We start from the raw sequence: 24,677 nt of genomic DNA on the forward strand, positions 1-24,677 counted from the left end.
CAGCATTTCAAAACGTGTGCTCTTCGTTGAGATCTGTCTTCGTGTTGCATTGAAAACACAGGAAAACTCACTCTTTCAGAATGAAAAATGCCCCTAGTACTGGAATTTTGTTGTACACATGCCAATTGATTTTTTAAATCAATTCTACTGTTAGCACATCTAATGACTACGTTAACGTATTTATTAAAGATATAAGTTGCAGTCAGCTACAGTTAAAGCCTGCCTTTTTTTTTTTTTCAGGAGATCCCCTCACCAGGTCTCATTTATACAATCAAAACAACAAATACAATCTGTCTTGAATCATAGAAGGCTGAAATGTTAGCCAAAAGTCTTATATTAAACACAAATCAGAGTTAGTGTTAACTGGAGTTGTGATTGCATCTCCACAGCTGATTACCAGATGGGGAAACTATGCCTTTCTGGAAAGGCTGACCTAGTTTGAACAAAAATGAAAGCAGCAACAACAATGGATACGGCCATACATCAAGACTTTATGCAGTCGTGTGGGCATGTGACTGGATGAAAGAGGGCAAGGGAAGGGGCAGTCTCTCAGCAGAGTGTACAAGCAGTCCCAAGACTGAAAGACCTCCACCCAGTCAGGGAAAAGAGCTCCAAGGGAATTCACTCACCTCCACCTAAAAGAGGATTATGCAGTGATAAAATGATCTCTCATCCCAGAGAGGAAGGGGAATGCAAAGCACTTCCAATAGCAGCGCAGGGTTCCAGTCTCCTAGCCTGAGATACAGGTAACTGCTGGCTGTGCTTTGCCCTTCACAGTTCCAATCATCTGCTCGGTTAGGGAGGGGCTGCTGTTCCCTTCCTGATCTCCAGCGTGGAGCATTAGAGGTCTTTGATCCACAAAAATGCTTTTTAAGTTTCCTCAGTAAAACAGAGATTGCTGCACAGTGGTTTTGTGCGTGTGTGTGTTGTTTCCTAAACTTCTGCTTAAAACCAACAAAACAACCACTACCACCCCACCTTCCCACAACTACCTTTTTAGGATTTGCTTTCCATCACCTCCTCTTAAGCACGCATGGAAACCCACAACCAGCCTTGGTGGCAATACAGCATGGTTCTAGAGAGCTCCTCCAGGAGTTCTTGCTCTACCCTTCTCCGCACCACACCAGCATCTATTATGTCAGCTCGTACTTGCCCGTGTTACAGATAGCAAACCAACAACCCAGCCCACAGTGAAATACCCTCCCAGTGCTTGCAGTAAACACGACTGTGAGCCTCACACACGCAGAGACCGACCTTTCAGAAGAATCCAATCTCCTGCATTATGCACACAGCTCCTGATGGGAGCTGTCATGGCTAATGCCAACACCGAATACACTGAGCTAACAGAACACAGAACTGGTGGGCTGGTGACTTTGAGCAGGCTGATGTTCAGTGGTTTGGGGCCATCTGTTAAGACACCACATGACTCCATTGACTTTTTAAAAGGGCAAACCACAGAAGAGCATTGCACTCACCTCCCAAGAAAAATGAAGTTCTTGGTAAGGAATTCGAAGTAGAGAACCAGTCCACAGTTTTCAGGCAGCACAAACCAGTCTCCAGAAAGGGATCGTTTGGCTTGGAAAGAAGGAAGAAAGAAGGGTTAGGAGCTATGCAGTAAATTAAGGTTATTCATTTTACTTGTTTTCTATATAAGGAAGAAGAGAATTATCCTGTAATTGCTATAGTTTGATACACATTCCAGTCAGTAAGCTGCTCCTGGCTAAGTGTACGTAATATTGATTTGCAAAGGGGAGGGAAGAACTCTCTGCAGCCTGCAGCTGCCACATCCAGGGATAAGCAGGAAGGAAGGATGAACCACCAGACATGTACCTGGCAAAGGAGGCTAACTGGACAAGGCCAAAATTTTACTTCTGAAATATCGGTGAGGGGTGTGCACAACTGAGTAGAGCAGAGGTTCTGCAGTTTCACTGCTCAGCACCTATTTAAGAACTGTCTCGTATCAAGTGCCCTCAGCAGTCTGCTAACAGTCTTGTAAGCCATCAGCTGTTCCTCTCCAGATGCAGCATTGCAAACAGTGTTCCACATCATGATCTAAAAACCTGATGAGCTATGCTGACCGGTATGTTCCATAAACATATAACAAAACTTCCCATTGTTGAGTTATTTGTGTGCAAAAAGCAGATGATTTTATAAAATGAAAAACTTGAGCTGGCAGATCATGGGGGAGGCAGGGAACACCCACAAGAAAACACAAAAAAAATAGAAGAGAGATTCATTCCTGTGATATAGAAAACCAAAGATGTGAATTGTCCGACCCCAGTCAGCCTCCATATGAATCTCTCGTGAACATTTTTCAAAACACCTCCAGTTAACTCAGTCTGTAGCAGGATGTTGTCCACAGGGTTGCACACAGTCCTCATTCTGCTCTGGGAAATGGGAACCCTTAAATCTAGCCAAGTCCAGTCAGCAAATGGAGGACACATTTGAGGACCAAATTTGAAAACCAAGAAGTATTTATCCAGCTTTAAATGTCAGACCACACTAGAAAACCACATGCCATTCATTCTGAAAAACAGAGTTGGTACAGCAAAATACAATTACCTATTTGGATGGGATTCTCTAAGACCATCAACTGTCTCACACAGGTGGAGTTACTTGATCATTTCAGGACTTCTGCTGCCTACACAGCACTTGCTTCAACGCCTTGCCATTGCGAGCTTTCTTCCCCCTAGTTAGTGGAAAAAATAGCACAGGGCTTCAGCTTGGAGGGGCCTGATCTAGAACTTGGTTCTAACTAAAGAAGTGTTCAACCCAGCCCACTTGCAACAGTGATACTTACTGTTCTACATCCGTGTCCACTGGATCTCACTTCAGGATGCTTCTGAGAGGGCAAGAGGAAGGGACGAAAGAATGGAAGAAAAACAGACAAAAGACGAAGCTTGGCTATGTCTGGGACAGCAACTGCAAATCAGAAACAAAAGCCTAAGTGAAACTGCAGCCTTAGGAATGCTGCAGCAGAAAGCAAAGTAGCCCTGTTCACTCCCCTGTCCCCCAAATCCACCCCTGCTTTCTTTTAAAGACAATTTCTAGGGATAGGAGAAATGCCAGATGTGTTTTCACAATAGCAGTGACAGGAGCACAATTCCTCCAACTTCAGAAGAAGCCTGCAGGGACATTTGCTCTGGAGGACACAAGGTGCTCTAGGAAATACTCGTTTCAACTCTGTCTCTGTTTGGCATGTGCAGTGAAACATCTGCTCTGGTCTTCCACACACAGAACATGGTAAAACCAGAGTTAAAAATCTAACCTCTGAAATGAACTATGGAATGAACTAGAGCCAAGCCAAAGAATACCTTCAAACTGGGGGAGGGAGGGCTGAGGGGAAGAGCACTCAAGTTCCTTGCTGGTGCCAATAGTCACAATTTGAAATCTCTCTACCTTTCCACATTTTTTCCACTAAGATGTAAAGAAAAAGAAAACACTTTTTTTCTTTCTTTCCGTAATACAGGCTGTCCTCTAATTTCCATAATGAGCTTTTCTATTTTTCTTGCTCCTTATTAATAATTACGCAATACTCAGACACCTACTGCTCAACCCCAACCCTGTATGCCACTATCTCAAAACTTTTATTAGTAGCAGCTTCCAGATACCACTCTGAATTCAAGCTTGCTTTATTCAGAGGCTGAGAACAGAATATCTTCCTATCAGCCCAGTCATGTCTTCATTTTCAATTTTTCTTTAATAAAATATTACAAGAGCTTTTTCCAAAGCAATGCAGCAAAGGATCTCACTAAGACACAGGGCAGATTTATCGACAGCTATTTAAGATGCTGGATGTACAAAGCCCTTCTTGTATTCATTCCAGTTCAAGGGCAAGCCCACAGTCCATACCTCTATACCTCCTGATGTGGGGCAGAGATGCTACACTTCCTCTGCAGTTATGGCACCAAAGGGTAACCAAATTAACCACGTATATAGGCTTATAGAGAAGCGACATATCGGCCTGCTGTAGTTACAAAGTTTTTGGTTGACCTCCAACTGACTAAATCTCATCTGCAGCTGCCCTCAAAATACCATACAGACATTTGTGGTTCTCAACACCGTCAGGAAAGCCAGAAGCAATTGCAGGCTGCCAAGCAACTGTCAGTTCTGCAAGGTTACCACACCACATGCAGACCACAGGCAACATCATAACAAAAGGGAAGACTTAGCTTAGCTGGGACTCAGGCCAGTGGTCTACAGATCAAGGTCCTGTGCGAGGTAGCACAGACTGAAGTTCAGTGAAGGCAAATTTGTCATCTTGTTTAAGCTATTGTACACAGACTGTAATGCCACTCAGGCTGCTTCCAGCACTGAGCCAGGCTGTGGCTCTAGGCCTGTTGCAGGGAAGCATGCAGGATAACACTAGGGATGGCTCCACTGCCTTTATTAGTGACAGAGCTGTGGGAAATCAGGCCAGCTGCAGCAACTACTAGAGGGGCTGGCAACTGCTAGCCTGGAAGGGACTGGCATCCTGCAGGAGCAGGCAGCAGCCTGCTTCTCTACACCCCAAGCAACAGGGAGTGTCCCCTCAGCGAGACCCCCGCACACTCCCTCCCGTGAGCAGGGAGGCCAAGTCCTGGTCCCGCACACCACGCGGCAGCCCAGCTGTGCTGAGGCGGTTCTCCAGGTGGGGAAGGCTGGGAGGGTGCTGGACACTGCTCCCTGCCAGGGACAGAGGCACCAAAGCAGCAGCTACCAGGATGACTCCTTGCAGCATCTCCAGAGCAGACAGAAGCACAGAGACTGGTAACTGTTCTCTTGGGGCAGAGGGCTGCCGAGAGCTTTAGGCACTTACCCTACACACTGGTTCCAGGAGCGACCGCTCTGCAGAAGACATCAACAACTAGTATGGTCTTTGCTTCCTAAAGAAAGAATAAATTCAAAGTGTCAACATAAGGGGCAAGAAAAAAGAAAAAAAAGCTTAATTTATTTCTTTAAATCAGCCTGCAATGTTTAAACCTATCATTTTTAACAACCACCTTGTCAACTCAGATACTAAAACACTTGTGGAAAAGCCTGCTACAAGGTGTTTCAGAAGAATCGAGAGCTTCTAGTTCCATTTTTTTACTAATATATTTCAATAGCTTATCAGCAAATAGCAGTTGAAATATTCTGTAGAAGATGGATCTGTTCATCCAAACAGCCTGTATTTAGGCACTAGTATTTGCACCTACCAGCACAATATCTGTACCAAAACAGAAGCCATTTCAGTGGTCATGCAGTCACCTTGAATACTTTTCCTCATTGTGGTCACACTACACGTGCATGCTTCAGTACCGTTCTAGAGGCATTGTGTTGCCTTCAGGGTACTTCCTGCGACAATCTGGCTGAAATCCCCCTCTGGACACCTACCAGCCTGAAGAACATCAAGCCATTGAATCTCTACAAGTGTCCTACAGCTTCAGAGCTGATCGTGGGCCAGTCTCAAAACCTCATGGTCTAGGTAAACTCTCTTGATGCTGATCTTTTTCTTATTATCTCCCGCCAAAACTGCCACCCACCCAAGCAGTCAGCAGGGTCCAATCTTCAGTCTCCTCCCTGTATCACAAGTCAGCCCTGCTCCCAGAAACTCAGAGCAGTCTAATTCCAGGCTGGTAGGGTCTCGCCAGCAGTCACAATAAGCAATGGCCATCGTTCACAATAGTTTGTACTATTAATCAGATAGTATCCATTGGAACACCCATCACTTCCGAAATTATCAAACTTATCTGCAGTTTGCCTCTCTGCCAAGGCTGCCAGCAACAGTCCTTACACCCACTGGAGACTGGAAGGAGACCTCCAACTCATTTCACATAAGCCCCAACTGACTGTCCGAGGGCAATTAATGTTCCGCTTGGCACCGAATCTCAGGAACACTCACATAAAAAGAACCCAAACCAAATACTCCAAGTTACACTTCATCTGAACATTATCCACATAAATAAGCGCAGACAGTAATGAAAGAGAGATGTCAACACTACAAGGCGCTGAAAATTATTTTAGGAATAATGAATGCTTCAGGGATTAACAGTACCATATGGTACCTTTCACCTCCAACTTACTGGTACAAATCCAGTTAGAGCAGTGTGGATAAAAACCTTTACCATCTGGTGACTTATTACTTTATGGAAAATAAACAGGTGTTTGTGTCTCACACACCAAATCCATCCTAACTGGAAGTCTTGCTGTCTTTGTCAGTAGAGAGATCAAAGAGGGCCAGAACACTCCCCTGTCTCCCCAAGTACAGCTGGTCCATCGATGCAAGAAGTGAGGACAGCTGAGCACAGTATACTACTACCACCCACTATCAGAAACTAAAACATGATCTACCATATTTCCAGCAATGAACTTTTTCAGGGAATGGGAGGATTTGTGGCTTTCAAACTGAAATCTTGTCTATTCACCCCTTCTTCCCCTCCTGAAGCAACAGGTATAACAATATTCTCTCTCCCTCCCAGCTTTATCTTGCTTGTGTTCTTAGACTGTCACTGCTACAACAGCAGTACTATAAAATATTTCAGTTAGTAGCCCTCATATCAGCCTTGACAAGGAAGCCTGAAGTAACTGGCACCCACACCTCAGTGAGTTCATCTGAGCATGAATCATCTTTCTTATTCAAGAGCACTGTCAGAGTTTGAGTTACCTGGTTGGTTTATAAATTTGCTCTCCCTTGCTCCAATTTCTCCCTGCTACTCTGGAGATTTTTTTTATTATATGAAAACTGCAAGCATTAACTGTTAGTTTTGAACTTAATAGAAACAGACACAGATATCCCTTGAGCTTCCTCTTCTCAACTTATTTGAGAATCACTTTTTGTACAGCAGAATTTACTGTCTGATTAATACATCCTATTTTTGTTAGTGGCATATGGGAACTTCTCTGAATAGCTTGAGATTGCAAGAGTCAGAAGAAAATTCGTTTGCCTTCTTTGAAGCTCTATTTTTATCCTGGAGCAAGCAGTGTTTTTTTGGCCAAGGCTGAATGCAGCTACTCTCACATCACGTGATGACTGAGAGCACAAATCACATCAGAGAAATCTCTTAAGTTTCCTTGGTAAATCTGCACCTGTTGTTTTGTAGCTTCTTAATTGAAAAAAAAAAATCAACGGTAAGTATTCTTAATTTCATTACCCCATGTGCACTTTGAACACTACAGATCAAAAGCATGGCAATCCAGGCCAAAGCCTTTCTATTATTCCTCTTTTGACTGTTTTATGAGCATGATTAACATGTGTCAGATAAGACAAAGCTAGGAAATAACTAAGAGAGCTTTGTTAAACCAAGAATCTGCCAGAAATACCATCCTACAGATTCTATTTTTTCTCATTGTACACCAGCCATGCTAGCTCCCTGGTCTGACAATGTAGCCTACCTGTGCCTAGGTGCGCTGTCCAGGTTCTCCATGGGAAATTTCTCACCCATCTTCTGTGCTTTCCCAGGTACGTTTGAATTCTTATCCATGCTCCTCCAAATACATACTAGTACTTCATTTTAGTCACTAAATGTCCATGGCCAGAACTGGCCCCGCACAAAGGAAAACAGCTCGCGTTATTTCAAAATGACTAAACTCCAGGCCCTAGTTTAAACTGTGTGCGTCTGGGTCTCCGTAACAAATCCTTGGTTCATTTCCAGTTCTTGCATGCTGTTGATTATACAGCCTCTGAACTGCAGTCAAAGTCCTGTCTGAATTAATGCACAAGGTTTCTACAGGGGCTCGCCCCCAAATTCAGTGCAATGCATGAACAGTTACTCAAGAACTTCAAAAAGGGACAAGAAGCGAACAGACAGGCACTGTTGGAAAGGCTTAACCCATTTGGGGATTTGGTTGGCACTTACCAATTAAGATTCTTCTATGCTTTTGTGGCACAGACATAACGCAAGACTGCTTAATTTGAGCCTTACCTTCACACATCTTCCTTTTTATTCCTAACAACTTCCCAGTCTCTTGTCAAAACGCATGGCTTCCCTTCGTCAGTTGTGCCCTAATCTGGCCTTCCTGCCCAGAAAAAAGAAAAAAAGAAATTGCCATCCCCTTGACACATGATGAAACGTAATTACTAGTTGGCTGAAACTAGACTGACACCCGAAAAAGAGATAAAATTCCAGCTCCTCTGGGACCGTGCATCCAAGAAGTCAGAGAAATGCTCTTACAATCCATGGGAGCTCCATCAGTGGTTCCACCACGCAGTGCAAAGACCCCTGAAGTAAATGCTTAGAAGCCTTGTGATCCATGCAGGAGAGTACATTGTAACCACGGATGCAGTAACATTCTTCTGGGCAAACATAAACGAAGATCGGACCCAGATCGAGATCATTTGTTTTACCTTTGTAGTAAAACATAAGGAAAATTGTCTCTATCCTTATAATCAGAGAGGTCCAGATGCTAGCTTTTTTTATCTTCACTTCAGAGAAAGACTCTCAGTCTGGGGAACTGCCCATGCAATAGAAGTGCCATCAGCAAAGCTATGGTGGGGCCTACAGACAAAACAGATCACTCAAGCATTCAGTATTCACAGCAGTAGGAGCTTTGGGTAACAGAAGCCCAATCCCACAGGCTGCTAGCCCAACCAAAAAGCCCTGCTTTGTCTTCTCTCCCTGTGCCCACTTAGGCACTCCTGTTGCTGCCCATGGCATGACCACAGGTTACACTGAGCTAGGTGCTCAGCTGCAGCAGGGGGCCCAAGCCAGCCAAAAAACATGGCCCCAAGAAGTATTTTAGCTATATCATATCAGCTGGCTGCCAGCATGACTTTATCAGTGTTGATGCTGGCAAGGTGGCCAGGAACACTTGCTGAGACAAAGGATGGTTGAGCTTCCCTTTTATGGCAGCCACCCATGTGTCTAAGGTGTGGTTTTGTGATCAGCCTAAGGCACAGTTTGTTTCATACCTGCCTGGCAGACCACACAGTCTATTATATTATCTTTATGAACATCACTACCATTTACCAATGTGTTTCTTCAGTATTTTACAGTATTGACTTACAGCCCTCTAGTTGGGATTTCTACCAATACCTTGAGCTATCAAAATAGCTGAGGAAATCAATCAGACTCCAAAACCCACTGTTCTCCTTTTCTGCAGAGAACCAGGAAAGTGGGAGAAAGGAAAATACTTTCACACACGTTTACACACAATTTGTGGCTAGGACATCCTCTTTCTCAGTTATTGAGGTCAAAGTATGAAGAACTGCAGAACCCTTTCATTAATAACTCAAAAATATGGACACAAGTCTGCCTAGACTTTATGCGTACAGTTGATCATTTTAGGTCAGTCTCCAGGTATGGGGAAGAGGGTGAAATAAATACTGCAGATTTTTTTTTCAGTGACACACAACTGCCAGCCAGCTAGCTAACCGCAGACTTCAGTGCTGTCAGATGTACTAGAAAATGCTCAAAAAAAAAAAAAAAAGAGGGGGAAGCTAATAGTATATTCTCTGTTTCTTGGCAGTCATTTTCCCTGCTCCAGTTTCTGTTTTAGCTTCTGATTCTTTGTTCCCTCCTTTAATTTTCTCAACTTCTAGCTGCATTCCTTACATTACATGCATAGTTTTTCATTTTCTCTCTTCATAAAATAGGACTTGACTAAATCTTGTACACTGAATATAACTAATGTAACGTTCTCATGTCCCATCTCAGGTGTCTTTACTTTAAATATGGCTGTCCCCACCCCCGACATCTAGTTGCCTGTCATTGATCACATTGTTGCAGCCGAAGTTCAACAGCCTGAATTAATTACTGAAGAGGAGGTCTGAAAAGGTGGCCAGCTTGCTATATATCTGTAATAGGAGAAGCTGGCTGAAACCGGGGGCGTCTTCATCTTGCATACAAAGGCGTTTAGCAAGATCCAGTGACCAGATGGTGAACTTAACACAAACAACAAATGAGAAGCAGTTTTCCTGCATTTAATCACGCATTGGTTCTGGAAGGGTTGCTCAGATCTCAGACTCACTCCCACTTGGAGTGCTCAAACCCAGATGCCTCCCCCCCCTTTCTAAAAAGGGACACCTGAATTTAGCCTCCAAGGGAAAAGGCAGTGGCCACTCGTGAAGGCATCTGGCAGCAGAGCCTTTTGGCACAAGCAAGCGTACTTCATTCTTGTCCTCATTTGCACTAACAAGCTGCTTTAGCCTTCACTGCCTGTCCTCAGCTGCTTTTGAGCAATTCTGGCTTACGTTCTTCACACACTTACCATGATATTGACGAGCCACAGGTACAGAAACACTTGTATAAAACCGAGTTTACGGAGCATAAAATTCTCTGTAATACCTGTACAAAAACATAACTTTGTACACACACAGCACTATTACAGCCAGCAAGTTTGCACCATCCTGTTCTCTGAAATGGAGAAAAGAACAAGGACCAAAGGGGACAAAGCTTCTGAAAGTTAGCGTATGCACGCACACACACACACATTATGCTGGAAGTTTCCCTAGTGGATTAGATTCTTACTTCTGTAAGGTCCAAAGGGGCCTTCTTCTCTTAAAAATTTTACCTTCTTAAAAATTTTCTTAAAAATTTTACCATGTGAAAAAATTTTTTCACATGCCTCGAATGCAATTCACACAAAGCATGCACAAATAAATTAATCAGGTTTTAGTTGGTCTTTTATTGAGTTCTGTATCCTAACTTGACTTTATCATTTTTTTCAGATATTCTTTAAGTCTTTTATATACAGACAGCATGGCCAAAAATAAGCTCAGATTCTTCTTCTTTAGTGATACCATGGTTGTGACGCTGACCACAGCATCTTTGTGTCCCTCTCTTCTCCAGCCTGCACTTGCTGTTTCTTTCTCCTTGTATTTCTAGAATCTATCTTTATCAGTGTGGCCATTTTTCCTTGTGGTCCTATAATACTCTTGACTGTGACAGCCAAAGTCAGAACTGGCCTTTCTATACTCACCTCACCTCCTCAGGACTATTCAGCACAGTACTGATAAGGTAATTACCCTACTTGGTAACCATCTTGCCCACAGCTGCCTGTGCAGGTATCCCTGTCCCCTTTCAAATCAGCTCTTTGAACCACCTTTAATCATGATTCCTCACTGCACCCCTGCAAGCAGACATGGGTGGTATTGCCAAATATTCACTTCACTTGCTCAGCTGCAAATTCAAGAAATAAGAACTTGAGAGTTGCTGCTACCTTAAAAGAAAACAAAAAAGCAAAAAACACCACAAAACAAACAAACAAACAAAAAACCACAGATGACCAAAACCCAAGAATCCCACTGAGAAAATAAGAAATGGAAATTTAACTTCTTCATAACAATATGGAAAACTGTATCCCTTTCACAGCTATATATGTGTATATACACACACAATTCTCATATTCTGAATTTACCTCTGACCTTGTACATTTGGTTTTGATAATCATGTTAAGTTTCTCACATTTAAAAACAAGCAAACAAAGCCCACAATGCTTTTGTAACTAGGTAAGAAGTTTTGGGATACAGCCCTAGCTCTGTCACAGTCTTTCTAGGTTATCCTGGTCAAGTTACTAAGTGAAGGAATTTCTAAACATGTGTCAGGCTGAAGTACTTTTACCACTACAGTCAACACCAATTCTTCATCACTACAATCAACAGGAGTACGGGGCTACAAGCATTCATGATGGGACAACCAATTCAGATCTGCATGCCTGTTTCCTGACCTATTAATTCTGCTCCTCTAATAATTAGATAAGGATAACATTAGTGCCTCTTCTGGGTGCTGAAAAGCAGAACGAAGTATTTAGGAAGGTTCACACAGTTGTTGTACAACTGAATTTCAATAAATGAGCAAAATTAAAACTCAGCAAAACTCTACAAAGCTGGCCAACAATAAACATAAAACAAAGAGAAACACCTTAAGCCTTCATTGTGGAGTACAAATAAAGATTTATGAAAGATCCTGTCAGGTACTAGGTATGTATTGCCTCTCTTCTGTATTACATCTAGAAAATTCTCCACAATTTATTTTGTTCACCTACATATTTAGGTACTTCAACTTGTGTCTCAGTAACCATTATGTTAGCTTGTAGCAAGCTAGCAAGTGGTACAACTAATAACTGTCTTTAAAAACTGCATGCTGAACTACCTACAAAGCAATGCCAGCAAAAGAGCTTATTAAAAAGAATGAAGGAGAAAATCTGGCCAAACTTCATGGCAGTTTTCATTTATCCTTTAAGAACAATCAGGAGAGCAGATGGTATACCATTCTTGTGTAGCTTCTGAGTAAAGAGGGCTGATCCTTTTACTTAAGAGTCTTATCTCTGGTCAGTCCTCTGTTTGGGAAATGGCATATAGCAAGGTTTCTCCTTGTTACAAGAATGCTTTCCTGACAGGCCTGGAAAAATTTAAGCTTTCCTGTCAGTCAGATGAGCCCCTTTATCCCATCTGGTGACAAACCTTGGATAAAAATAGACTGCCATCTGACTAAGCAACTGTGAGACTGAAAGACACATAAGCTTGAATGCAACATATCTGTGTATTAGTTGATCAGCTAATGCCTTTACTGCAACACCTTATGGCTACTGGGAAAACATGTGAGACTTCTCCTTCAACAGTGCACTTCTTAAAAAACTAAACAAATAAAAACAAGCATCTGTCTTTTTCATTTGTTTGTTTTGGAGTAGACTTACTACAGCTTCCCTGTTTTAAAGATGGCTTCTTCTGTGTAGAAGGTCCCATGCTATTTTCTTTTCACCAATTCTGTTTCTCTCTCCACTTTCAGTTTTTGGGATAGAAGAGAAAGATAAAAGACTCAAAAGCAAAAATACTTCAGAAAGCCTAAAAGATTTCTTCATAAAGACTGAGGTAACACATAGCAGTCTAACATACAGGAAGGACCACTGTTGACTATTGGGAAGGCAATAGGACAAACACAGATCAGTCTGTATTTGTGACAGTAAAATATTTCATGGTGCCCTAACAGTATTATGAGTATCAGGTTTTAGACAGATATTTATTCTGCCTCAAATAAGTTTAAAAGTAAAATAAATCACTGAAATAAGCTAAAAAAGAGTCAAATTCAAAGTGAAAAAACCTCCTCCTTTCAGATCCACATATGCTTTTATCAGTTTTGTCTTTTGAATTGGCTAACCTTAAAGAAAGAAGTTAAGTGAGAGAAACTCTGCTAACATGAAGTTTGAATCTGTTTTTGTTACTTTAGGTTGAATAAAAATTTGTGGTAGCTCAGGATTCCCTGAGTTTATAACTACCAAATGCTAGCAATTTTTAGGCTTAATCTTTGAGAATTTTTTAATGCATGTACACAGAGCATAACTCACAAAGGTTATGCTTTGTTATCTGAACTCTGCATTTTGGATTTGGGATACCAGAAAAGGAGTATCCTAATCATTTTCTCTCAAGTATCACATTTTGTTGCCTAGATGAGGAGAACCTGCACAGAGCAAAAACATTCATTAAAAAAAGGGACACTCAGATCATAGCACAAATGGGAGCTTCTTTTTTCTCCAAATGATGCTTTAATCTGTAAGAAGGAAGGACACATCAGGATGATTGTAGTATGTACTTTCCACTGTCTCAGAGCCTCCTGTTCACCCATATGCTGCTTCTCACTAAGTCCAGCAAGGAGTGTTCATCCTAGTTGTGGAACCGCATGCAGTCAATCTAAATTACTGCACCTCTGCTGATGAGGATCAAATGAACACATAGGGTTAAAAAAACCTGTAACAGGTCAGCTAATTATGGCAGGGGTAAGGGATGAGAGCTGTCATGCTGGACTTGAACAAGTGATGTGAGTCAACCTGCAAGAGTATAAATTGTAAGGATTTATTGCAACACAAATGAGCGCACAACTTGAGTCACAACAGCTTTCTAGCCCAAGAAGATAGGATGTGTGAACTATTGACTGTGATGTGTTCTCGGCCCTCAGCAGTATGGGTAAGAAGAACATGTCCTAATGCTGCTTTTTATTTTTTTCTTTTAGCTTGCTTGTGTGTGCCAAGACATTAGCATGACAAAGGATTCCATAATGCCTTCTTTTTTGCCATTTCAAAATGACTCGTATCTTTAAGTGTTACTCGTTTCTATTATTCCAAGACATTTTTGAATCTCAAATGTTTTGTTTTTTCTTTTAACATATTCAAGGGTAATAAAAGGATTTTTATTCACCAGACTATTCACTATACCCGTACTGCACAAAGCACAATGCAGAAACAGCACAGGGCTGCACTCCAGCAAGCTGTACCCCCTGGGGCTTACTATCAGCCTCCTGACACAACAACAGTTCACCCAGCTCCAAAACCGGTACAGCCTCCACCTGGTGGGGTCCATTGTGTCCCATGGCACGACACCCTCATTTACCAGAGTGCCAGGCAAACAAAATGCCTCAGCACTCAAAACCTCTTGCCCAACTGGCCAAGTTCTCTGTCATACCCACAACTGAAAGTGCAGCAATGAAGCACTGGTAGTAACAGAAGAAGCTTTACGCTTCAGGTTTTAAAACAATCTCCAGGATTAGGGATTAAAAGCATAGACTTTGAGGGCAAAGGCAAACAATCTGAATTGGAGAAGTTAGAAACTAATACTGGTTTCTGAAGATGTTACAATACCAGGAACTTTATTCAGACAGTATCCAGTTGCACACACACAGTAAGATTTCAGAAATACATTTGCCATGGAGCATATGGTAGAGAAAGGAAGGGAATCCCATTTTCTCCACTTCTTTTACAGACTTCTTCATCTCTTTTTGCTTCCTGCAATTTCAGTTTCCAGCTAACTCCCTTCCTGTGGTGTAGGGATGCTATAATTCTCACAATCAACCATGGTTCTCACTACCTTCTCTCTGCTTCCACGAATGTCAGCTAAGCAGTTTTAAAAGACCTTGATTCTAATTCTTTTCCAGGCTTTGTTGACTCAGCTCCTGTCTTCTGCAGTTTAAAAGCTCTAACGTCTTCCACAATAAATTGAAGAGCCCTTCCTTCATGCTCATTGACCTTAATCATGACATAGCAGTGTTTAAGAAGTGTTTAGCACACACTCTAGCAATCAGCATCATGTTCTCTATGTTTTGAAGCACACTGACCCCAATTAGATGTATCCTTTTTGACAGCCTGCAAAGCATGTTACCTCAAACATGTTCTTCCTCATAAAAAAGACACATCTGCCTTTGCCATCTCGTATTTTTGCCCCTTCAACTCAACTGAGTTAACCACCACCCTCACTTTGGCCACACTCACAAAAATTTTCTCACTGAGTTGTACAACGACTGCACAGAGCAAGTCACTTTTCTTCTGGTCAAATGAAGAAAGAAATAATAATATAAAAAAATAGGCAGAACAATAGAACTTCAGGGAATCCCTGCCTCGATTTCACTGCTTTTTCTCAGTGAGTAATGTTCACCCTCTCTGTGAGTTAATTAATGACAATATAGTGTTGGATAACTTACAAGCACAGAACCAAGAAACACTCCTCACATTGCTGTATGAGAACTCAGTTGCCCATCGTATGATTTCACAAGAGTGCAAACCACTCTAACTGGCACAGAAATCAAAGGACATAGTTTCTTTACTGTAGGACGGTCAGACAGATGTAATGCCAGTGCAACATACTTAGCTGTTTTGACCTAGAAAGTCCTAAATGAACTGTGACTACTCCTGAGACTCCTTCACCCAGCTGTGACTCACCACAAGAAAATCTTGGGCTGGAATCTCCTGCATTGCTCCTAGCCTGATAACTTAAAACAAAGTCTTTTAAAGTTGGTTTTTGTCTCCTAACTTAAAATTCAAACTAAGAAAGGTTGGAGTGGCAAGCACTTGGATGTTCTGGTATTAATACCTATGTATTGTTGCCCTGTTTTTGTATCTTGCTACTGGTTTGCTTCCAGCACAATTTCTGTTTTAATTACTGCTTGCCTTCACATTATGTTCTACATAGAGTGAAGTTCCACAAACATACAAGGATATCAGGCAATAACTTATTAAAACAAATGCACATCTGCCAGCCGTGCAAGATGTGCAAGTCCAGTTTGTCTGGACCTCTCCTCATATTCTGTTGTGCCACGTGGTTACATCTCACCCTGGCTGCATCCAACCCTGGCACATTCGCTGGATTTCTTGTGCTGTGTTTGTGCTCGCGCTGTAAGAGAGGAGAAACATCTTTCACTTGAAACGGGCACGGACTACGTGCGGGAGACATTGCGCACGTACCTCTCTACTGCTGCTTCAGTGGCTTTTGAAGCCCAGCTGTTAGGCACACAAAGCCGTGCGGCATCCCCAGAATTGGAGGCCAGGACACCCACGCGTGTGCCCGTAAAGGGCCAAACCTGACCCGGAGCCGCAGCCCGGGCAGCGGGCAGCCAGGTCCCGGTCCCGGCCCCATTTCCATTCCCCTTCCCCCGGTGCCGGCCCGGGGCCCAGCCCGCCGGCAGCGCCCTGTGGTCCCGCGCTGCCGCCGCCAGGGGCCGGCAGAGGCGCACGGCGGGGCACGGCCCCGGCCCTCGTCCTCCTCCATCCTGCTCTCTTCCTCCTCCTCCTCCTGGTCCTCCGCCGGCGCTGCCCGGGGAGCTGCCCGCTGTCCTCCGGCCGCTGGGCTGGAGGAGCGTTTCCAGCCAGAAGCAGCGCAGCTGCTGCATCATCTGACCAGCGGAGTACTGCCCCTCCTCGCACCCTCATTCTGTAGTGGGGGGCCTTTGAATAAATATCTGCATCTGAAGCTAAAACTAATACCTATTTAATAATTTCCTAAGAAGTCACGCTTTCACAGGAGTCAAAGCATCAATCCATCGACCTCCCTATTCCCACCTGTCGATCAGCAATACCAGTACCTCTAGAGCAAAGCTTTTCTTTAGCAAAATCTTTTAGTGCCAAGTATTTTATAGCAACAAACTCCAAAGGTTATTTGAACTTGGCAAAAAAGTGAACTGACCTGAAGCCTGCTGGTTGTGTTTGACTAAAATTCTTTGCAACTGCAAAGGACGTGCAAACATATTACCTGTCCTTTTTCAACAGTGAAAGATTTAATACACCTCTGCATGTTGCCCAACTCTGAAAAGTTTGTATTTCTGTTTCTCTGAAGTATTTTCCTTCTTCCAAGCCTCAGCACCTTTCAAACACCATTATTTAATAACCTTTGTTTCTCTGCGTCTGGGATAGAATTTCATTTGTTTTGCTCTACCTGTGCAGAAGGCACATCAAGCACTGCTGCTCACACAAATGACCGCATGAGCTATAACGGACTCTTCTAGAAAATGGTAAATATTTCACTCAAAACCCTCATGGAACATAATTCAACCTGTGACAGATGAGTTGACAGAAGCGCCATTGCAAGTAAGTAAACACAAACTCACCTCAAATGAAGTTTCATAAGGGAGTTTCATCAGTACATAGTACTTTGTAAAGATAAAGTTCATTAGTAGCAGCAAGATACCTGGAAAAAAAAAGAAAAAAAAAAAGGCAAGATAAGTGTATTCCCCTTGCAAGATAGGAAACATTCTTGCACGTCCCTGAACTTTCAATACCTCACGTGCAAGCTCTGGTATTGAACGAATGGCAACAAACTCTCAGCCCCTTACTTCATTGCTCCATGAAAATGAAAGGACAGCTACTCCCTCCACTGAATAATATGCATTCTCAAACTCTTTCAGTGAAACTAGAACATATGACAAGTTGATAAAACATCCCATACTCAGTCCTAAATAACCCCAAGAATGTCGTGTTAAACCCTTACTTCCTGTACTAGGAGAGAGCATGAACTCATCTTGACGTCACTTAGTTTTATAGATCTTTGCTATATTCCCCTCTCAGTCGTATCTTTTGAAGATGTCACCCAAGCTGTCACAGAAGGGGAAGAGAAGCAGTGACACCAAATGAATGAAAGCTATATATTAGTTGTGCCACTGAACCTAGTCCAACTTGATCTCCAGTTTTCAGAAACTATTTTCAGTCCAGTTTTCAGTAAGGCTTACAAGCCTTTTTTTTTTTTTCAAGCAGGTAAAGATGAAACAACAGCTAGCAGATTCTGGGAAACAAACAAAACAAAACAATGGATTACTCAGAAAAAACAACAACACAAAACCAAACATATGTACTTCAAAAGAACATAAGGCATGCTGTTCTGATCCCTCCAAAGAAAGGCTTTTGCCACTTCTGTTGAAGAGGCAGCACCATCAGGATGGCTGGACACAGGAAACGACAGAAACAGATTTTCCTTGCACTACTTTCTCTTTTGGAAGCCTGGTCACTTACAGAGTATGTCTTCCAAGGGCTAAATTCATTCTGTATGTTAAATCTTGGATGAGAACCCTAACCATGTCAGTTAAAATCAGCAAGTGTCACATAACTGGAAAAGAATTTAAAATAGGGAAAGGCAGGATGCCCTAAGGTTAATATCACAGGGGCAGCAGATCCATCGAAACTGAATGAGGCAGAGCAGAAATTTGCCTTGCATAGTAGCCTCATCCCAGCACCAGCAGCAGTTTAAGTTCAGACCTCGGATTTTATGCAGAGGACGTCATGCTTTTGCAGGTCCATGTTGTAAGCCAGCATCAGGTTCGTGTGCTTGAATGGGCTGAAATACTATAACCTGCTTCCCAGAAGAGCGCGTTAGCGGAGGTTCGTTTCTGCGTTGCATGGCTTCCGCTCAGAGCTGGCCAGCATCCATCTGGCTCCAGGCACAGGCAGAGCAAGCTTGTGTCTGCCTGCTAAATACCATGCAAATGGCCCCTTACTTTACAGTTCTGGTATGAAAGGGACTGTCCAAGAACACATGATGAGCAGACGTAATTACATGGTAAAAATAAAAAGAATATAGGTGAAAGTTTCAAGATAACCCATATATCAGCTGAATTGTATTCATGCTGGTGGACTGAAGAGAATACAGATTAGAGTACATCGTATCCGACTGTTATTTTGTACATCAGGACAGACTCAGGTTGAATTTTTATAAAATGGCTATAAGAATGAGACCTAATCTCTATATAAACCGCAATTAATTGCCTAGGGCATTTGTTGTTGACCAGAATTTATAGACTTAGATACCTAAAATGTGAGCAATGTTGTCTGAGAGCTAACTAAATCCAGGCATCTGTCTAGCATGCTGTCAGGTTGCTAAAATTTGGCCAACAATCTGTATTCCATGCAAAATATCAACTCCACTAGTACGTATACAGCCCAGTGTCAGATGTAAACACACTTCCATTTCATTAGCTGCTCACCAGCTAAGAGCAAGGAGAAACGCAAGCTGCTGGGGATTGTGTTTAACATTTTATTTCATTAATCTTTATTACGAACTCCTCAGACACTCCACAGGTGCGCAGATTTGTTAACTAAAATGGTAACTGTGCCAAAAACTGTGCGGTCAACTTGCATCTTTGAACTGTTAGTAATAGTATCTCACTTTGAACAAACAAGTGGCTTGGTCTTTGGGTCTTCACCTCCTTGGTTCAAGTTTAAGAACTTGGAGAATCTCCAACTTTCTTACAGCCTCAAAATAAAACCAACAAGAAACAAAACAAAACAAAACAAAACAACAACAAAAAAACACCACCCTGAAGACTGTACTTGACAGTTGGTGAAAAATGGTATTTTCCAGATTTTACAAGACTAGTTCTTTTTTCAGATTGGTCAAGGATAGAGCAGAAAGCCACATAAGTGATAAGGAGTTGACAACAAAACTACAGTTTATAAAATTTTTTCTTCATGTAGCAGTTGAGGAACTTAATTGAGAGGTATACTTCTCTCCCTTGGTGGTGCTTTGACACCAGTAGGTAGCTCAGCACCATCACATTGGCTCTCAGTCCCACTCCTCCAAAGGACGGGGAGAAAACAGCATGAAAAAACCCTTGTGGACTGACATAAGGACAGAGACATCATTCAACAGTTACCACAATGGACAAAACTAACTCAGCATAAGGAAGTTTAATGTAATTCACTGCCTATTTAGAACAGACTAGAGCAGTGAGAACTAAAAGCAACCCAAAAACAACTTCCCCCCCACTCACCCTCTTCTACATCCTCCCCCTGAATGGCACAGGGGAACAGGGAATGGGGGCTGTGGTCAGTCCCTGATGCTTTGTAATCTACCACTCCTTCATTTTCATGCTCTGCCCCCGCTCCATGTGGGGTCCCTCCCATGGGATGCCATCCTTCCCAAACTGATCCTGCAGGGGCTTCCCACAGGCAGCAGCTCTTCAGGAACTACTCCAGTATGGGTCTCTACCATGGGGTCCATCTGTCAGGAGCAAACTGCTCCAGCACGGGTCCCCCATGGGCTGCAGATTGTACAAGGTCTCCACAGGCTGCAGTGTGCAGATGTGCTCTGCCGTGGGACCCATGGGCTGCAGGGGGACAGCCTGCTCCACCAGGGGCCTCTCCACAGGCTACAAGGGAACTGCTGCTGTGTGCCTGGAGCACCTCCTGCCTCCTTCTGCACTCACCTTGGGGACTACAGGGCTGCTTCTCTACATTTCCTCATTGCTCTCTCCCAGCTGCTGTTGCCCAGCATTTTTTTTCCCCTTTCTTGTATCTGTTCTCCCAGAGGCCCACCCAGTGTCGCTCCCTGGCTCGGCTCTGGCCAGTGGCAGGTCCCTTTGGAGCTGGCTGGAGCTGGCTCTGGTCTGACATGGGGCAGCTGCGGGTCTCTGCTCACAGAAGCCACCCCTGCATCCCTGCTGCTATCAAAACCTTGCCACATAAACCCAATAAGCCCTCCATGACAAAGCAATTAACAACGCAGTCCTTCTCAGACACAAATATCCTCATAGAGAAGTGCTCTAACTGATGGTCTGAATTAGTAGCCACAGATTACTTCATGTATTTGGCCAATGAGGACAGCTACGAAGTAACCTGCCACTCCTCCCTACAACAAAGTTACTCCCTTGCCCAACCCAGGCTACAGTCTTCAAAGTTCCTATTGCTTATTCCCTCCTCCCTGTTCCAAGTCCACCCTGGCTCTTTTGAAACTCACCAGGTGTCGGTCAAGGCCACTGTCCTTCTTGAGAGTGCTTCTAAAGCTACTGCAGGACTGTTCCCCCTTCCTGCCAAGCTGCCAGTCATCACAGGGCAAGCACCTTCTTATACTGCTTGTTTCTCCTCCTCTGCTCAGATAAGTTATATGACACAGGTTATTGCTGTGTAACCATACCAGTGCTGGGATGAGAGAGATCTATCCCACTTACAGTTATAATAAAGGGGAACAAACTTAAGTATGTTGGCAAGGCACAGGTCGGAAAAACATTCAATATCAAGAACTAGCCATCTTTTCTGCAAAAGCATCCACTGCGCAGACAAGAGCCCACCACCCTTGATCAATTACTCGCTTTCACATATACAGCTGTGGAGGTAGGTGGCCAGAGGGCTATCTTGCACCTCCAAACATAACACAAGTGGTCTCCCAGTCTGTTGCCTGTATCAAAGACTTGGAAGACTGAGGAATGGGGCTCTTTGAGTGACACTGTAGCTCTCTTCATGTCATCCTTAGCTTTTGTTTGCTGGCTGTGACACCAGTTCTGCATTACTATATTTACCAGACTTCAGAACAGTGTAAGATTTATGGGCAAAAAGTGTTCTCTCCAAAACTGGAAAAACGCGAATAGCAAAGCAACTCCGGCAGAGTCAACAAGCAACTATTTCTTACTAAAGATGCTAGCCTGTTAAAATGGCATAAGTAAGTTTATTCAGCGTGTGCTTGAGCACACGATGCCAACATCAACCCAAGGCCACCTGTTATGGATAAACTGTTCCTGTATTAACCATTATAAACCTTTCCCACTGCAGCACATTTAGCCTGGCAAGATGCAGAGGGCATCAGGATGGTATGAACTGGAAGTTTTCCACCTATTTTTTATCAGCAGCCAGGCTTCTTCTCTGAATTTAATGTTGTCTATGTCACTTGTTCAGAAGGAACGGGGAGAGTTCTATGCTTAGTAAGATCTTTTCATTAAAAATTGATAAACTCAACAACTTTCTAAGCCTCTGTAGTTATTTCTTCCTTTTGTTCTTCTTATATAATAATAGCCTATGGACAAATTTGGAAAGGGTAAGTGAGGACACATTCTATTTTGACTAAAACTGTAAAAAGATAATATTATTTATAACGCACCTATCACTGTGGTATCTGAATGCTAAGAAGTTTAGCAGACAGGTTTTAAAGGCAAATAAACAAAAAGGATAATTTACATTCCCCTCTTAGGCATGCCATTTGGACGTACTACTCTCTCTTTCCCCTCTCCTACAGATGTTAAGAAAGTGACTGCAGAGAAATCTCAAGTCCAGCTACTCCCGTACTCCAGAATAATAAGCTTTCTGCATGGTTTATTCTGTTCAAATGCAATTCTCACTGATCACTTGACAGGTGATGCAGCCAACCAAAACAAAAAACTATATTTAAATTTGAGTTGGTGTTTTAGAAGAAAATAAAATCCTGTCTGCTCTGAACAGGATCAGTTTCTTTTCTAAACCAGAATAGTATTTTGGAAGCCAAACAACTTTCTGATCGACATACCACACCAAGTGTGGTCAAACAAATATAGAAATAGTCTATTTAATCTGGAATCTTGGCTGACAATGGACAGAACCAGAAAATTACCAGAAGACAAAAGAAAACTCACATTTCAGAAATCAAATCTGGAAAATACTTCAGTAAAATCTGGCCCCCCACAAATATACACACAAAATCTGTGGTTACTTTGAGTCCTGTATACCATCACTGTATCAGAAAAATGAAAAAGCTACCTTCAGAACTCCAGTCACAGCTGTCCAAGTGCAAGGCAACTGCTATATAGAATAAGAATATACTTTATTTATTTATTCCTGATAAACAGGGATGACTCATGAGAACAGCTTTCTATTATGTCAGTCCATAAATCTGCAAAACAAACATGATTATTGCCCCCAAAGTAATTTGCTCTAATAACTCCCATCAGTTTCTATGAACTGACTTCAAGAAAAGTCTCCGTCCATATAGCTGTGTTACACTTGATTTTAAGATGGCTAATATCTTAGCATGATCTGGTTTTGTTTTTACTATTATAAAGTGTCAAACAGCGTGGCTGTCTTTGGAAATTACACAAGGGATAACATCTGTTAGCGTTGCTGTTCCAGTAAGAGTCATGGCCAATCCAGTTCAGATGCACAAAAAAGTAACTCGAGACCAAGTTCATGCTTTGCATTAAAGCTTACTGGAATCCTTAAGCCAACTCTCAATATTGTGAAAACGAAAGTTACAGCTAGGAAATTTTTCTGTTGGAAATGCATCAATCCCCTATGCAACAACAACTAAACACATACTTGCGTATCACAAAGATGTCCAAAATCTTAACCAGGCACCCACTTAAGAGCCTGTATGATGAAGCCGAAACACCAAGTCCACAAACAACAAGATACATAAGGTGTCTGGCACCTCAGATCAGATGGCGAATGTGCTGAGATCATGCTGGCCAGGACTGGCTAATCACTTCCGTGTTTCCCCTCACCTCCCCAAATCTGCACTTTGTCCTATGCTTTGTCTACCTTTAAAAAATTGTTACTAGCAGAGAAGTTAGGTATACTAGCAAAAACTCTAGCGTACTTTCCACAACAGGAACATAATAATGTTTGCGTCACTGTATTTTTATTCTAGTTCACCACACACAGGAAACAGACACTTCAAAGAAATGAAACAAAAGAAACACCTTAGGAAGAGTTATCGGGAAAAAAAAAAAAGAAAAAAAAGAAAAAAAAGAAAAAAGAGACAAAACACTTGATTAAGACTACAGAATGGGAGCAAATGCAGAGGCACTAGTAAAAGGGTGACAGGTTTGAACACTGCGGCCAGGAATTGTTTTTAAGGCTGCATTTTGCATGAATAAAAAGCATGAAGAGATGTGCATCTCTCACAGCCTGCAAAATTGATGTTTTAATAACTAAGTCAAGACAAGGAAAGCCTAGAGAAGAGCATATCTGTGCAGCTGAGTTAGGAAGGGCATGTTGCAGAAGAAGGAACTTACCATGTTTAAATATAAATTAGACTATGGTTTCAGCTTTCAATCCAACATCATTAAGCAATTATTCCCCTCCCACAACCAGTGAGGCTGGGTATATAAAGAGACAACAAATTTCTTCAGGCCAGACAGTATGGTTTCAGATAGCCAGATGTGAGAACCAAAAGAAAGCAAAATATCACCTAGATGTGAGGTTCTGGGGAAAGGTTTTCGCTGAAGGCAATACCTTGACTATGAAAGTAAGTGAATGTAAGCAGAATGACAGCACAGATTCTACAAAGAATCAGAGCAGCAGTGGATGAAACACCTCAGTTCTTACGAATATTTCTGCAGACCATCCACGAGAAGCTAAAAGAGTAACGGGGTGAGATTTCAGTATCGTCAAGGACACAGACCTCTGGATTAAAGGTAATTCATGACTTGCCATGTGAAGGGGAAGCTAAATTTGCACTTGAAAAATGAGACCAGTCAGAGAAAAAAAAAACCTCTTTTGGGAAGAGTGATTAGAGATGGAGAAACTCAGGCAGCATAATCATATACATCAAGGGAATGAACGTGACATTTCAGGAACACTATGCTGACAGTATCAAAGGCAAAAGATAACACTAGAAGACTGAAACTGCTTTTGAATGTTGACTTGGAAACTTTTTGAGGGTTGTTTCAGCAGTATGAAGGGAAGACAGATTAGAACAAGTAGTCAAAACCCATCACACTAGGTATATAAGAAAACTGAAGACACATTCCAGCAAAGCAAGTTGATACAACTCCATATAGGCAGCTTTG

The 24,677-nt window shown here is 42.5% G+C and overlaps 1 long non-coding RNA gene across 11 annotated transcripts in view; it reads right to left on the reverse strand.

Moving 5' to 3' along the window:
- LOC106038648 (uncharacterized) overlaps positions 1-23,103 on the reverse strand; it is a 29,095-nt gene extending 5,992 nt beyond the window's left edge. For 6 of the 11 annotated variants that reach the window (XR_010833874.1, XR_007161072.2, XR_010833882.1 and 3 more), the window contains exons 1-7: positions 17,436-18,365; positions 17,265-17,344; positions 7,884-7,977; positions 4,799-4,865; positions 2,801-2,922; positions 2,563-2,689; positions 1,476-1,575 (exon numbers count right to left, since the gene is read on the reverse strand). This is a non-coding gene — a long non-coding RNA (uncharacterized lncRNA). Of the gene's footprint in view, positions 1-1,475; positions 1,576-2,562; positions 2,690-2,800; positions 2,923-4,798; positions 4,866-7,883; positions 7,978-15,994; positions 16,055-17,264; positions 17,345-17,435; positions 18,366-18,405; positions 18,527-22,647 lie in introns of those variants that run through there. The other 5 variants (XR_010833877.1, XR_010833873.1, XR_010833880.1 and 2 more) reach the window with 5 other exon arrangements.
- Between the last annotated feature and the right edge of the window lie 1,574 nt (positions 23,104-24,677).

This window comes from Anser cygnoides, chromosome 1 (assembly GCF_040182565.1).
Source record: "Anser cygnoides isolate HZ-2024a breed goose chromosome 1, Taihu_goose_T2T_genome, whole genome shotgun sequence".
Taxonomy (NCBI): Eukaryota; Metazoa; Chordata; class Aves; order Anseriformes; family Anatidae; genus Anser; species Anser cygnoides.